This window comes from Tupaia chinensis, unplaced genomic scaffold (assembly GCF_000334495.1).
Source record: "Tupaia chinensis unplaced genomic scaffold, TupChi_1.0 Scaffold000283_1, whole genome shotgun sequence".
NCBI classification, from domain to species: domain Eukaryota; kingdom Metazoa; phylum Chordata; class Mammalia; order Scandentia; family Tupaiidae; genus Tupaia; species Tupaia belangeri.
Genome location: NW_006159766.1, coordinates 612,267 through 627,283, shown reverse-complemented (window position 1 = coordinate 627,283; position 15,017 = coordinate 612,267). Strand labels below are relative to the sequence as shown.

The window sequence follows — 15,017 nt, the reverse complement described above, 5'->3', positions numbered from 1 at the left end:
GCCGGAGCGGAGCCCGAGCCCGGGGCTGGGGGCAGGGAGGCGGCACCGTGGGCCGGGACTGGGAAGCTGCTCCGCGGTGAGAGGACGCTGAGGACGGGCCGGAGCGTCTGCCTCGTCCCGGAGCGTGGGACGAGGGACCCCCAAGGTGTAGGGAGGTGGGGGTCCCAGCCGCAGCGACACATGCGGGAGCCGGGAGCAGGGTGGCCACCGTCTTGGTCACCATCTCATTTGCCCTGGAGTGCATGAACCGGGCCCCCAAGCACGCTCAGCTCCCACCTTCGGACGGGGGCGATGGTGACCTTCAATGTAAAGCGCTGCTGGGGAGGCAGGGAGAGCAGGAGCACGGTTGTACTCCTTCCCTTTTTGGTCCCCTCGACTCCCCTGGGGGTCTTCTCCTTCGGCGAGCAACCGTTCCAGGCTCCTCGACAAGACTCTGGGAGCTCTCCATGTTCTTGGGATTTTGGACATATACACGTAGTCGTTCTGGTGTTTTCGGGACGCACGCCTAAGTAGGGGAATCCAGCCATCTTAGCCCCCACCTACCTACTGGCTCTTAAAAGAACTGTTTCAAGACCTTTGTGTGTGTTATGGTTCTGATTTCATGTTCTTGGTTTCACTGAAGCTGCACATCTCTTTACATGCTTATTAAAAATTTGGGGACCAGCTGGTGGCTGTGGTTAAAGTGGCTGGATCCTACGTTTCTAGTGGTTCTGGTCTTGGACCTGACATTTGCAAAACACAGCAGGTGTATGTGTGTGGCCCCAAAATCCCCAAAGAGGGAGAAATGGCGGAGGGACTGTAGCATGACTATTTCCCATGGGAGCAAAAGTGCTAGCACTTATAAGTGTATGTCACTAAATCATTTCTTCACCTCTTGATTTTTCTACTTATCAGTAGGCAAAAGAAATGCTGGTCAGTTTTTAGTGGAAAGTATTGCACATAGTGTGAAGGCATCTGAAACCAAGCATACACAGGCACAAAATTTTTAAGTTTAGGGAGTTCATGGATTCATGAACCTTCCTGGGAAAGTTGTATATTAAAGATAATTTTTGTATAGATTTTTTAAAATTGCAATTGAATGAATTTCAGCAAGTTCAAAGCAAGTGAATTATATGGGAAAACTACCATTTTTAAAAAAAATTTTTTTTTTTTTATTTTTCAATTTGACCAGAAAGGTGGGGTAGGGGGTGAGAAAGCAAGTTACCAGGTCCGGCACTCAGATTGCAGTTGACTGTGTGGTGGTCCAGTACCTTAACCACCATGACACCTGCTGGCCCTCAAACTACCCCTTTAAAACTGGAAGGTAGTGGGACCAGCAGGTACTGTAATGGTCACGTCGCTGGAATCCCACAAGACCATCCACAGTTCAAGTCCTAGACCCAGTGGCTTCAGACTCGACACTGGGTGCGTGTGTGCTCATGCCCAAGATCCTGCGAGGAGAATGAAGTAAAAGGAATTGCAGCGTGGGTATGTTCCCCCAAGGGATGATTTCTTGCTTTCTCTCTCTCTCTGGAGAGCACACGTACCCTATAGCAAAAATCTCTCTAAGAAAACAAAACTGGAAGGTATTACATTTCTGTTTCTGTTTAGTCTCTTGATCAGGGATCTAATTTGGTTTTTAAGTCACGGAGGTTTTTTTTCTTTTTTTTTGGAGAGGTTTTTGCTATACGGTGTGTGCGCTCACCAGAAAGACGGAGAGAGACAGAGAGACAGAAAGTGAGAAATCGGCCCCAGGGGGGATGGTCATGCCACAGTCCCTTGTCCATTCTCCTCTCAGGATCCTGGGGACGCATGCACACATGCCTGGTGTGAGTTTAAGCCAACGGGTCCGGGACTCGAACCGTGGTCAACTACATGAGAGTCCAGCAACATAGCCATTATGCCAACTGCTGGTCCCAAGTCATGGATTTCTAAGTCCTGGACTTACATTGCAGTGTTGTGCCTGGTGTGTTTTTGGAGTCATGCAGATTAAGATTCAGATTTTGACTCTTACTGACTCCCTCTTGGTCAGTCCTGCAGATTATTTCTCAGAGCTTTCGCTGTGTCATATTTAAAAATAAAATTGCACTGTTCACCTCGCAGGCTATTAGAATAAAAGGAGTAAATGCCTACCACAGCGACTGACACTCGGAAATGACATTTTTCATTTGTATTTATTCTAGTTCTTAAAATAACGGGCAGATGGCTTTTTCTTTTTCAGTCCTTAGAGAAAAGACATTTTAAACGTTTAAACATAAGATTAACAACTTGGGTTTTCAAGTGGCTCTAGGGCAGGTAGGAAAGATTGGTATTATACATGCACTTTTAAAGTTTAACAGTGTGTAAAAGCAGGTTCATGGGAAGGTGCACGATACAGCCTTTACGTAGGACTTAGTCCTTTCCTGTACTTTCACATTCCTGAACACCAAAGAGCATCAGACACTTCGAGTTAGTAAATACTACTTACACGACTCCACTTAGCGCTTCCTGGTGTGGTGGAGATTCCTCTCAGAGAAAATAGTGTCCGTGTAAGCTAAAGTGACGTTTGACAGTAATGCCTCGACTTAGTCTGTCTTTGATTATTAACTTCATTACCAACGATAACAGCCCTTTGCAGCTCTACTTTTTAGTTTAGGGACATGATGAGAACTAGCGAGTGCAGTAAAATCACTAAAATGCTGATAGTCTTTCTTTTAAGTTTGTTGTAGTCTGTGTGTGCTCAGAGAGAGAGACGGGGAAAGAGAAAGAAAGTCAGAAAGCACCCCTGAAGGGCAATGACCACTCCACAGTCCCTCCTCCGCTCTCTTCTCTGGGTTCTGGGCATGCACATATTCCCAGCGTGTTTTTCAGGAGTCTGCCGTGTGTGGTCCGGCTGCTGTAGCCACCACATTACCTGGTGGCCCCAAAGTACGCATAGTCTTAGGGCCCACTGCTGGAACTCTGGAGTCCCCCATTGTGCAAGCTTCAGTTTTCTTAGGTAAGACAGTTGCAGCTTTCCTGCCTTTTTTTTTTTAGTTAAATGAATAGTTGTAATCTTCCCTGTGATGATGGAAAGAATGTGGGGAAAATTAGATGAGAAGATAGAGACTAAGCTCTTCGTATTGATCGATTAGATTTTTTGTTGTTTTTTTTCTCTCGCACTGTTTAATGAAGACTTCTGGATAAAGCCTGGGGACTAGGTGACAACGGAAGTGTCTTGTCAAGATTGCTACTTAAGAATGAAGAGTATCGAAGTCCTGGGTTTGGAACAGGACATGGGTGTTACAGAAAGGTTTTCCAGGAATGAAGACTTGGCATCTTTAGGAAGTAAGGCTGAAGTCTGTAGCACCCTGGCAAACCTGAGGACCAGTAAAGCAGACGCCGTGGAGCAGACGTGTGTACTGGGGGCCACGGAAAGTCCTCGGCTTAGTAATACCCCACATCCCGAGGGCCTTCACATGACAACGAGGAAGGAGCTGTCTTCACTGACCCCAGAGAAGGTGGGTCAGGCCCTGGATACTCCCCACCAGAGCATCGAGCCAACCTCCGAACCTGCACAGAATAACGCTGTCCTGAGCTCCCCTGAACCTTTCTCTGTGTGAGATGTGTCTGAGCCGTCTCTGTTCTGCCAGTAATTGCTGGCACACTTGGACGGGTTCAGTCTTACATTTCCGTAGAGAAAGACCCACATCGGAGCACTCTGGAACTCATCCGAAGTGAATTACTTTCTTAAACATTTGAGTTTTGGCTGAGACATGTGGAGGACGGACCTGCTGCTTTGCAAAGGCCAAAGTCAGACAGGTTGTGGAGCATAATTATATTGGATGCCATTGAGCCATCTGGGCTCATTCAGCAAGAACTGATGAAAAAGCGACAATATCCAGGTAAAATACAAACTAATTTTTGTGTGTGTGTGTGGTTTTTTTTTTTTAACTCAAACCTCACGTAAATTATTTCAGTTCTCCAGTGGTATAAATGTAAAAGTGAGTCAGGATCACCTTATGTTCCTCAAGCATGGCTTTTCATGGCCTGTGACTTCAGGCTTCATGCCTTTCTCTTCTTATACATGTTAATACTAATTTGTTTCCTCTAAAGAAAATTTTGCAATGTAAACGTAAAGAGGAGAGCCTGCTTTGTGGCTGGACTGCCTACATATAATCTAGGGAATGAAACAGATTAAGACATTCAAGGTAACATGGAAAAGGCAGTTTCATTTTTATGATGTAAGAAACTCAACAAACACCTGTTAGAAATTTATGGTACACTTTTTTTTTTAAGAGGTTTTTGCTATAGGGCGTGTGTGCTCACCAGAAAGACAGAGAGAGACAGAGAGACAGAAAGCGAGAAATCACTCCCCAGGGGGGATGGCCACACCACAATCCCTTCTCCTCCATTCTCCTCTCGGGATCTTGGGCATGCACGCACATGTGCCTGGCGTGAGTTTAAGCCACTGGGTCCAGGACTTGAACTGCAGTTGACTACGTGGGAGTCCAGCGACATAGCCATTACGCTAACTGCTAGTACCCCCCCCGAAATATCTTAAATTAGGAAAATTTACAGAGTTTTAGCCACTTTCTTTGAAGATCTTAATCTTCAACTATGCACAGAAATGGATTTGAGAAAATACTAGTGAATAAAAAAGGTTAATGTTAATTAGATTTGGCCAATTAAATGCATTTTAAATAAACGTTTATATTTAAAATTGACTAAGAGAAAGAACACTTACGTATCCAAGTCTACTCTCTGTATCCTAATGAAAGTTTATACTTCAGTTTTCATAGGTACACGTTTGTAAATCTGGGCAACTGACTGCTACTCCATTTTGCTGTATGTATCTTGATGCAGAGATTCTGTTGGATAATTGAAGTGAACCCCCACTGGAAGGAAGTTGTGCTTACTTTAGGTACTTCTATGGACGTAGAATGGGAAAGAGATTTGTATTCAGTTGTCAGCACCACCGAATCAATCTCAGCATCACAGTGAGTCAGGACGATTTCTTTTTTTCTTTTTTTTTTTTGGCGGGAGAGGTTTTCGCTATAGGGCACGTGAGCTCGCCAGACAGACAGAGAGAGACATAGAGACAGAAAGCAAGAAATCACCCCCCAGGGGGGATGGTCACGCCACAATCCCTTCTCCATTCTCCTCTTGGGATCTTGGGCACGCACGCACACGTGCCCGGCGTGAGTTCTAAGCCACCGGGTCTGGGATGCGAACCACGGTCGACTACGTGGGAGTCCAGCGACATAGCCATTACGCTAACTGCTGGTTCCCAGGACGATTTCTTATAGAACGTGTTTCGAGCACCAAGCATAGTCTACTTCTTGTCTGAACTAACGGGATTGTAATCATAAAAAAGGTATGTAACAAGTTAATTCCTTCTAGCAGTCAGACTTTTTCTGGCCAGTTGGTGCTTGCATTCACCAGAGAGGCAAGTTGGGGTGGGGGAGAGGAAGAAAGCAGCCCCGACAGGGAACAGTCACTACATAATCCCTTTTCCATTTCTTCTCTCTGGAACCTTGGCACGTGTGCACATGCACCTGACATATGTCTCCAGCTGCCAGGTCCAGGACTCAAACTGTGCTGTGAGCCAGCCATGTGGGATCCTGCACTCTTAACCACCAGGCTGTGAGCTCGCCTGCCATTGGGTCAGTTTTACAGGGTGGTTAATAAGGAAGATACCAGTAGCATACCTTGGATATGCTGTGTGGTGTGTGTAAGTGAGCACAGAGGAGACAGAGTGCTCTAGAATGCCTTGTCTCTTCACCTCTGCTATACTGCCCGTACCACCCAGTTTACTTTCTTTCTGTTCTTTATTAGTAAATGTTCTGTCTGTTTAAAGCATACAGCGTGGTGTTACAGGACAGACATAAATGGTAAAAGGTTACTGTAGTGAAACGATTCAACACATCCATGATCCTCACAGTTGCCCTTTTTTTGGTGGCAATAGCAGCTAGAAAGCACTCATTTAGTACAGATCCCATACAGTAGGATGTTAGTACCCATCATTCTCACTGTAGATCAGCTCTGTAGACGTGTTTATCCTGCATACCTGCTGCTTCGTATCCTCTGTCCTACATCTCGCCATCTCCCCTTTACTGTCGTTCCCTCTGTGACCACATTTGTTCTCTTTATATTTGAATTTTTGTTTGTTTGTTTGTTTTTTAAGATTTACACCTATCATGAGATGATGCAGTATGTCTCTGTGCCTGGCTTATTTTATTTAGCGAAATGTCTCTCTTAGCTCATCCATTGTGGAAAATGGCAAACTCCCATTCTTTTTTTCCTTTTTTAGAGGTTTTCGCTATAGGGCGCGTGCACTCGCCAGACAGAGAGAGACATAGAGACAGAAAGCGAGAAATCGCCCCCAGGAGGGATGGCCACACCGCAATCTCTTCTCCTCCATTCTCCTCCCAGGATCTTGGGCACGCACGCACATGCGCCCAGCGTGAGTTCTAAGCCACCGGGTCCGGGACGCGAACTGCGGTCGACTACGTGGGAGTCCAGCGACATAGCCATTACGCTAATTGCTGGTTCCCAAACTCCCATTCTTTCTGAGGGCTGAATCATTTTCTATTTTGTGACACATATATATATATATATACACACATACATTCATACACATATATATAAATAAAAATGTGTGTGTGTGTGTGTATCACAGTTCCTTATCCATTCGTCTGTCAACACACACGTAGGCTGTTTGGATAGTGTGGCTGTTTGAATACTGCTGCAGTAAATATGGGAGTGCAGGTATCTTGTGATTTTGTTTCCTCTGGGTTTATGTCCAGAAGAGGGACTGCTGGGTCACGTGGTAGTTCTATTTTAAATTTCTCTAGAAACCTGCATCCTGGTTTCCACAATGTCTGTACCAGTCTACATTCTTCTTTCTTCACACCGTCACCTTTTGACTTTTGATAGTAGCTTGCCTAGTGGGTGTGAGTTGTGAGTGTGCATTTTCTTGATGATTAATGACACAGCACTTTTCATATGCCTCTCGACTGTTTTCATGTCATCACTGCAAAAATGTCCATTGAAGTCCTTTGGGTTATTTTGTTTATTTGTTTTGTTTTTTCATTTGGTATAGGGCTCACCAGAGTAAGAGAGAGAGGGGGAAAGTGAGAAAGGAAACCGCCAGGTCTGGAACTCCAACTGTGGTCGTCCGTGTGGGAGTCTGTACCTTCACCATACCATCTGCTGGCCCTGCACGGTTTTTTTTTTTAGGTTATTTTTCCATTATTGAGTCGTGTGCGTTCTTTATACATTTTGGATGTTAACCTCCTCTCAGATGTATAGTTTGCAAATATTGTTTCTCAGCCTGTAGCCTGCTGTTTGACTTTGATGGTTTCTTTTGCTGTTCTGATGCAGTTCCATTTATTTATGTTTCTTTTGTGTCCTGAGCTTTGGGGATGATAGCTAAAAAATCATTGCCAAGGCAGGTGTTCAGCTTTCCCCTTTGTTCTCTCCCAGTTGTTTTATAGTTTCAGGTCTTATTTAGGTTACCTTGTTAATTTGAGTTGCTTCTTGTTTGTGATGGAAGGGTTCAATTTTCTTCTTTCCTTTGAGAAACTGTGAACGAGAAACCAGACAGGGTTATGTCCTAAGACTGGGCTTATGAACATGAGATGGTTTTCAGAATACCAGGTCTGGGTCTTCAAAAAAGAAATCGGGGTGGGGGTGTCCCTTTTCTAGCCTCTTAGAAGCTGCTGGCACAGGCCCCTCTTACTTCTAGTTTCTGCAGTTCCCACATGCACGGGAGAATCACAGCCACTGTGGAAACCAGGTGGAGGGCCACCGCCAAGGGCCGACTCCACCGTCTCCAGTCCCTCTAAGTACGTTGTCTAAACTGTACGTGGCTGTTTCCCAGAATACTGTATTTGGAAAGCGGTACTCATTGGTATGCATTCTCTTGTTCAACATGCTTAAACATAGTGTTGCAGAAAACAGACCGCTGAGAAACCAAACACCACCACTCAGAGGTAGGAGAACCTGGGTTGATTAAGCCGGCTGCCCCAGAGGAGCGCCTACTCCAAAGCCTGGGCCCCAACTTGCAGGAGTTACAGGGGTTATAGAGTCAGGGCTCATGGACCTTACAGACAAAGGAAATGGGAAAAGTAGCAAAACAGCCCTAAAACAGTTGCAAACTAGCTTGTAACGTTTCCAGCAGGCAGTTTACAAAAGTGGAACAGAAATACTTCCTGTCTGCAGGCAGCTCTTAGCAAACAAGATCTGTGTCATTTCCCTCTTTGGTGCCCTTAGTTTGCCTTAGGGCATCATAGCATGGCTTCGCAGCCTTTTGATACTCTCAGCCTGAGCTGCCACTCCTTTCCATGCCGGGATGGTAGCAACCAAGCCTACAGCGAAGACTAAAGCGCTTGCAACTCGGATAGGTGTACCTTTAGTTTTCTGCCATGCATAGATCACTCAGCCTCTTGAGTGGCCAAGGCAGGGCTGTAGGTTCTTCAGGCTTCCACCATGCGCTGATCAGTCAGCCTCTGGAGTGGCTAGAACAGGGCTGTAGATTCCTTGTCTCTGAAGGGTCATCCAGAGGAGCTATGCATGGTCTGTTTTTACGGTCCAAGGCCTGGATGGGTCCATGGAGGCAGACCTTTTGTCTCTAGTGGGATCATGCCTGCAACCCTGACAGCAGTAGGGGCAACCAGTACAGTCATGTGAGGCTCCATCTACACTAGCTAGAGGGGCTTTGCTTGCTTTCTTTTTTTCCTACCTAGCTTTTTATATGCAGTTAGTTTTATAGTATCCATTTGTCATTCATTTGCTCTAAAACAATTTTAAGCATCCCCTACACCAGATTAAACCACTCTTGAACAAAAACACACCCTCACATTTTTTTATTTTCTATTTAATAGAAACATCTTTATTTTCCTTGTATATTTCAGATACGTAAGTGTTGCTCTAATTTCTAGTTTTGGTAACCATTATTTTGGAATTTTTATTTTTAAGAGAGATTTTTGGTATAGAGTATGTGCACTTGCCAGAGAGAGAGAGATAGAAAGCAAGAAATGACCCCCACACACAAGGGGGATGGCCACACTGCAATCCCTCTTCCTTTGTTCTCCTTGGAATTTTGGGCATGCAGACACACATGCCTGGCTTGAGTTTTAAACTGCCATGCCTGGGACTCGAACTGCGGTCAACTATGTGGGAATCCAGCAACATAACCATTATGCTACACCATCTGCTGATTCCTATTTTGGAATTTTAACATTTATTTTATAATATCTAGAAATATTTTCTTAGAACACATTGAATTACTTTTAACTTCTTTATACCACATAAGACAAGATGCCAAAGTGTGTGTGTGTGATATATTTACAATTTTACCTATTTTAAAAAATGTAAAAATGGTGACAAGTTTAATTACAGACATTCAAGTTTAATTACAGACATTCCATTTACATTTGCCCAATTTTTGTTTGTAAGCATTGTTTTGGGTTACTTATGGAAAACAAGATTATTTAAGGTGTGTTTCTTTGAAGACAAGCAAAACTCAGCTGGCCTTACATGACTTAGTCTCTTCTCACTTAAAGGCTGAACTATGAGGGACCAGCAGATGACATAATGACTGTGTCACTGGACTCCTATGTAGTCAACCGTGGTTCGAGTCCCGGACCCGGTGGCTTAAACTCACACCGGGCACGTGTGCATGCGTGCCCAAGATCCCGAGAGGAGAATGGAGGAGAAGGGATTGCGGCGTGGCCATCCCCCCTGGGGGGTGATTTCTCGCTTTCTGTCTCTCGATCTCTCTCTGTCTTTCTGGCAAGCGCATGCACCCTGTAGCAAAAACCTCTCCAAAAAAAAAAGACTAAATTTCTAGATAACAAGGGATTTCCCCGATGTTTTCCAGTTTTCTATACCCTGAGTGTCTGTGTGGCACCCAGTATGGCCATGAAGCGCTGTCTCTGTTACAGGGCATGCCCCAGGGCTTGTAGGTGGCAGGACAGGTTCAGTTCCCCGTTTAGCTCAGACATGATAGGAGGAGGGCATCGAAACAGTTTCAGAAGGGGAAGCTTCCGAAATTGTGGTTGTGGGATATTTAGTGACAAAGAGACAGTGCACCAAGGCTTTTGCAGGTAGTGACAAAGAGACAGTGCACCAAGGCTTTTGCAGGAAAACAGCGATTTGTGTGCTACCACTGGCCCAGCGGATTTACATCCCAAGTCTATTTTAGTTTCTTCGTCTCCCATATATGGGAGTATACTTGGATATACTTTCCACGGGGTAGAAGACTGCTGTAGAATGGCGTAGGCATGTAGTGGGTTACTAGACCGTTAGATACGCAGGCGTACATAAAGTTAGAGTTGCTAGATTGCTGTCGGGTACAAGGTCACTACGAGTTGCTAGGTTGCTATGGGGACAGGGCTACAAGGTCACCATAGGCTGCACGTACATACTTAAATGCTAAGCATGTTCTGCTGTCTTCCTTTGTCCTGGAAGGCCCCCTACCACAGTTTAACTGAAGAGTAAACAGGGTGTGCAAAAAAGGCAGGAAGGGAGAAGGCAGCGAGGCGATCCACCCTTAATTCATCCCACTCGGGCCTTGAAACTCCCTCTCTACCTGGACAAGGGTTCCCCAGCTTTTCTGTTCCTGATACAGAGGCCCGTTCAGAACCATTTCTGATATCTTCATTGTAGGGCTACTTGAATGCCTGTCCTATGTGGAACTGGCTGACCTATCTAACTGTATCTTTGGCTGCTTTGCTTAGAAAAGCTGCAAAACAGCTGCATTACCCTTCCCAGTTCCTACAGAGACCTGCAGTCTGTTGAAGCAGGCAACGTACAGAAGTGGAATAGGTGTCAGTACTTTCTGCTTGCAGGCAGCTTTTAGAGGTAGAGTTAGATAGCAAACAGGTCCCTATCAGAGGCTCTGACAGAAGTCAATGTAGCGACCTGAACTGGTGGCTCCAGCATGAGACCATGCAGCGTCCTGAACTGGTGGCTCTGCCAGGAGACCACACAGTGACCTGGACTGGTGGCTCCATTGGAAGACCATGGGAGGCGATCGGGCTACCCTTCCACCCAAGTTGGGGTGGGCCTGACTTGGTTACTGAGTTCTGGGACTTCACCTTTTCTGGAGGTTTGAGCCTATGAGCTGACTGGATATTTTCAGCTTCTAAGTTGGTCCATCTCTCCACTAAGTCCAGTCAGGGTCAGTTGCCAATAAGGCATCAGGGCCCTCTGATCAAGGAGAGCCCAAGACAAGGCAAAGTAGGGCTACTTTATTCAGTTCTGGGGCCTCTTTGTCCTGGCAAGCTCCCCCCTACTGAACTGGTGGCTCAAGGAGCCAGCACGGTTGACTTCCCTGTCAGGAAACCAGAAATGCTATAGAAAACAGACCACGGAGAAGTCAAGCACCAGAGAGTAGGAGAACTCGGGCTTATTAGGCGGTCCCAGAGGAGCTCATCCTCCAAAGGCCGGGCCCTGACTGCGGGAGTTACAGGGGGTATAGATAGAGTTGGGGCTCATGAACGTTGCGGACTAGGAAACCAGAAAAGTCACAAAACAGTCGCACACCAGCTTGTCACGTTTCCCCGCAGGCAGTTTACAAAAGTGGGACAGGAAGACTTCCCGGCTACAAGCCGCTTGTAGCACACAGGGTCCACGTCAACGAGATGTACGCGTTACTAGCATCTCAGATCTGCTGGCAGCGTGCTTCCTAGCATGCTAATGAAGCAGGTTTACTCCAGGTCGTGTGGTGCTTAGTGGCAGGCATGGCTTCTCGAATGGGAAGCTGCTACGAGTTGTGGCAGGCAGGATCAGTAGAGTTTTTCCCTGAGAAGTCTTGCTATCGAAGTTGGTCTGGTTCCTGCTTTCTTTCTCCTGTCTTTCTTCTCAGTTCTTGTTCTCTGTGAAACTCTTCTCTAAGTTGGCCTGGTTTCTGTCTCCCGCTTCTTATCCCCTGGCTCACTGAGACTGGGCTCATTTACATAAAGTGACTTTTCAGGATACCTAGTTTGGATTTTCGGGGGAGAAATGGGGAAGAGGGTGTCTTTCTAACATAAGATGAGTAGACGCTGCTGGAGCAGGACCCTCTCACTACAGATTCTGCAGTTCCCGCATTCATGGAACTGCAGGTAGATGATGACAGCTAATGTTAGACTGTGTCATCTTCAGTTCCAAGTCAAAGCACAGCGCCTCTCAGCATTTGCATCAACTCCAGTAAAAATGGAAAAAGAGCTTGAAGGAGAGTGTGATGGCGAGTTCTCTTCTCTGGCTTTGTCAGCTTGCATACTACGGAAGAAGATTTTACCAACAGCCCAAGCTGCCTTCTGAGCTGGTGCTGTATTTTTTTCTGCTGCTGGGGCTGTGACTGCAGCCGCTGAGAATGCTGCCAGGAAGCAATGTGGACAGCATCTATCCAGTTCTACCATGACGTAATCCCCGGGTGGAGCCAGGACCCCTGCCCAGAGATCACTGAGCTCCAGGCACACCATGGCCTTAAGGAGAGCAGCACCCTCCAGGGCAGCTTCTAGGGACCCTGTACAGTCCTCTTCCGTCCAGGAGTTGTCTGTGAGAACTGAGCTTCCTCCCATAGTCACAGACATCTCTGGGATCTCTTTGCCTGGTTTTCTTACGAGATAAGGCCCCGGAATCTGCTCAGTCACACTGGACATACCCTATGGCAAAGTGCAAGGCCAAACCAGGCTCTTCTTCTGGCTCGCCTGTAGTCTTAGGCAAGTCATTCATCCTCAGTGCGAAACTGGGCTCTCCTCGTCCCCTCACTGTGCTTACTCCAGCTGGCCACGTACAAGGTGGGGCTGCAGGTTTTCATATCCAGGTTACAGGGCAGGGAAAAGAGGTAGTGAATGGCACGTGTGGAGGTCTCTGCCGGGCGGTCTAGGGCCCATGAGAAGGACTCCAGAAGCTGCAGGAATTGCTTGAGGAGCACCTACTCCATTCTTCTCCTGACCTGATTCCAGCTCGAAGAACGCCTTGGTAAGGGGCAGTTACTTTGGTGTTGAACTGGAAGAAAAAATGGTTTCCTCACAAAAGATCTCCGGGTCTCTAGGAGTGCATACAAAAGCCAGCTTGAATACACAGACTGAGAAGAAAAGGAGACCTCCACCTAATTTTCTATCTGTTGTTAGAATTTGGAGGTCGTCTACTTTGTTACTTCTAGATCCTGCAGAGGGATGATTCTAGATAGCTTAAGTTTAGAAGCAACTCCAAATATGGAATATAATTTCCACATTTGGAACTTGTGTTTAAAACTCACACTTAACGCTTCGAAAGGTTAACATTTCAACTGGCAAAGGAATTTGATATGCTTAACAATTTTAGCTAAACCTATAGAGTGTCTAATTAATGGGCTATGGGCCCAGATCTTGAAATGCCTTATTTAATTTTTCTATCTGGGAGCCATGATGTAAGAAAGACTAACATATATGTGGATTATGAAAATGTGTTCTAGCCTTCAAACCTCAGTCTGAACTGCATCAGGTGAAAACGCGTCCTGTACTTTTGTCCTCTTCATTGTGCTTAACACAGTACCTTGCAGAGAACTCACTGATACTTGAAAACACCCCTGAAATAAAACCAAGCAGTTTCCATACTTACTTTTACATAGCCCATGGCCATCACCAACACAGAGAAAGAAAATGTTTCTGTTGATTCTTGGCTTCGGGATAGTTAGATAGTTGGCACGAAACACTATAAAGTTGTAAACGGCGTAAGCTTCACAGCAGTCTGCAGGTGTCCATATATATTGCAATGCTGGGGTATTTCAGAGCCACCCATTAGGAAGAAGCACAGAGGACACTTGCACTCCCTAAAGAGACAGACAGGCAGAGTTGCAAAGTGATAAAGTAACCCCATGGCCGGGGTCATGCCATAATCCTTTCTCTTCCATTTCTCCCTCCTGTCAGGATTTTGGGCACGTAGGCGCATGGTACTGGCATGTTTTCCAAGCTGCTGGGTTTGGTCCAGGACTCGAACTATGTAGTCAGGCATGTGGGATCCAGCTACTGTAACCACAAGGCCACAGACTGCCCAATAATCTAATTTTAAATAAATAAGATACTGGTAAATAAAAGGTATTTGGGGGCAAATGATCAATATGAAGAAAAGCTAAATGAAGAGAGTTCTTAATCTTATTTTTAAAAGTTTGCTAAGGAAAAGATATGAAGAAAAGCTAAATGAAGAGAGTTCTTAAATATAATCTGATTTTTAAAAGCTTGCTAAGAAAAAGACAGCAGCACCCTTGACTTCAGGCTGCGGTCCTCTCCCAGCCCTGAAGCCAACCAGGATTATAGGCAAGCTCACCATGTTAAGTTGAACCCTAGGGGCGGAAACTGATAGTCTTCCAATATGGCTTCTAGCGTGACACAGCAGCACCCCTCCCTGCCCATACCACTGTAGCTGGGCCTAATCTGAAATGCTTATTAATCGGATCATAGAAGATATTGCTAAAGGCATTTCCTTTATGTTTAATCAAATTTGAACAATTGTCAGGGACCAGCAGATGTCATAATGGTTATGTTGCTGGACTCCCATGTAGTCAGTCGACCACTGTTCTAGTCCCAGACCCAGAGGCTTAAAACTCAAGTCAGCACAGGAGTATGCATGCTCATAATCCCAAGAGGAGAATGGAGGAGAAGGGATTGTGGCATGGCCATCCCTTCTAGGGGGTTATTTCTTACTTTCTGTCTCTGGTGAGCACATGTGCCCTATAGCAAAAATCTCTTCAAATATTTTTGTGTTTGTGTGAACAATTATCTATAATAATTGCATGTGTATCTCTTAGAAAAGGATTTTCCCCCTCTAAATCTAAATAAAAGACTAAACAGGGGACCAGAAGATGGCATAGTCAACCAAGGTTTGAGTTCCAGACCCGGTGGTTTAAACTCACACCGGGCACATGGGGATTGCATGCCCAAAGATCCTGAGAGGAGAAGGGAAGAAAAGGAACTGCAGCATGGTCATCCGCCTTGGGGCAATTTCTCACTTTCTGTCTCGGTCTTTCCAGTGAGTACACGCACCCCAAAGCAAATATCTCTCTTATAAAAAAAAAAAAGAAAAGAAATGAAAAAGAAAAAGAATTA

The 15,017-nt window shown here is 45.6% G+C and overlaps 1 long non-coding RNA gene and 1 pseudogene across 1 annotated transcript; one reads left to right on the top strand and one right to left on the bottom strand.

Moving 5' to 3' along the window:
- The first annotated feature begins 242 nt into the window (after window positions 1–242).
- LOC102477434 (protein arginine N-methyltransferase 9-like) lies at window positions 243–5,007 on the top strand (annotated as a pseudogene).
- A 1,606-nt stretch (window positions 5,008–6,613) lies between these two features.
- Window positions 6,614–14,471, bottom strand: LOC102477149 (uncharacterized). Its single transcript, XR_334792.3, has 3 exons — window positions 14,239–14,471; window positions 13,534–13,744; window positions 6,614–7,524 (listed from the first exon to the last, which is right to left on the bottom strand). It is a non-coding gene; the product is annotated as an uncharacterized LOC102477149 (long non-coding RNA).
- Window positions 14,472–15,017: the final 546 nt, after the last annotated feature.